The sequence below is a fragment of the Crocodylus porosus genome, unplaced genomic scaffold (assembly GCF_001723895.1).
Source record: "Crocodylus porosus isolate Cpor-Errol unplaced genomic scaffold, CroPor_comp1, whole genome shotgun sequence".
In the NCBI taxonomy this organism is placed as follows: Eukaryota; Metazoa; Chordata; order Crocodylia; family Crocodylidae; genus Crocodylus; species Crocodylus porosus.
Window position 1 is genome coordinate 9,158,143 of NW_017728925.1, and position 1,105 is coordinate 9,159,247.

Consider the following 1,105-nt stretch of genomic DNA (forward strand, 5'->3'; position numbering starts at 1 on the left):
TCCCGGCCCGCCCGTGGTGCCCGGGGCAGGCGCCCGGAGGCCGCACCGCGCCGCGCAGTAAGTGCCCGGGCCGGGAGCAAACGTCTGTCCGCTCCGCTGAGCGCGCTAAAGCGGAGCGCTTCTCCCGCCGCGTCCCCTCGGGCTATGGCAACGTTTCCGAGGGATCTTCTGAGGGAAGGGGACAGTGCCCCCCCGCCCGCCCCTGCACCGGGGCGTCTGGGGGTGGGGGTCGCGCGGGACAGAGCTCCCAGCGCCGCAGCCACCTGCCCCGTCAGCTGCCAGCGAGCCCGAGCCGAGGAGGCGGGCAGCAGCGGGGGAGGGATCAGTCTCTCGCTCACACCCCCGGCAGCCGGGCAGAAGCCTTCGACGGCGCTTCGCTTTGTGTCTCTCGCCGGCTGCTGCCGCGCTGCCCGGGGCGGGGGGCTCCCGCAGGTTTGCAGCCCAGGTGCGAGCCCCCGGGCCGGCCGGCTCCGCTCCCCCGGGACAGCGGCGGGGGCTCCCGGGCTGCCGCTGCCGGTGCGTGGCTTCAGCGGGGCGGAGGAGGGCAGCAGCGAGAGGCATCCCTGAACTCGTTTTCAATTCTCCAAATCTGCCTTTTTTTCCCTCCTTCTTCTTCTCCCCCCCCCCCTCTCCTGTGGCCAGGGAGTGAGCTGTCAATGGGCCCTGAGCTGTTAGGGGTGGGAAAAAAAAAAAACCAAAAAAAAAAAAAAAAAAAAAAAAAGCCCTTTCAGCCAAAGGACTTTGGAAATAAGGGACCGCAGAAATTGCACTCAGGAGAAAAAAAGAAAAGAAAGACATCCCGCCGGCATGGGCCAGCCTCTCCTCCCAGCTTGTGCTTTGTGTTGTGTCTCCTTTTCCCCAAGGTAATTGCCGCCTGCCGAGAGGGAGTTAAATGGGATTAAAAGCCCCGTGCGAGCCAAAGGCCCCAGAAGAGAAGGAGGAAGGAGGTGGCCGCCCGGGCCGGGGGGTGTCTCTGGCACGGCCGAGCCCCGCGGAGAGCCAGAGGAGGATGCGCCCGCAGCCCGGCCGGCTCCCCGCGGTCTGATGGGTCCCCGCCACGCGCGCCCGGCGGAGACAATGCACTAGCGTGATGGAGCCGGGAGCG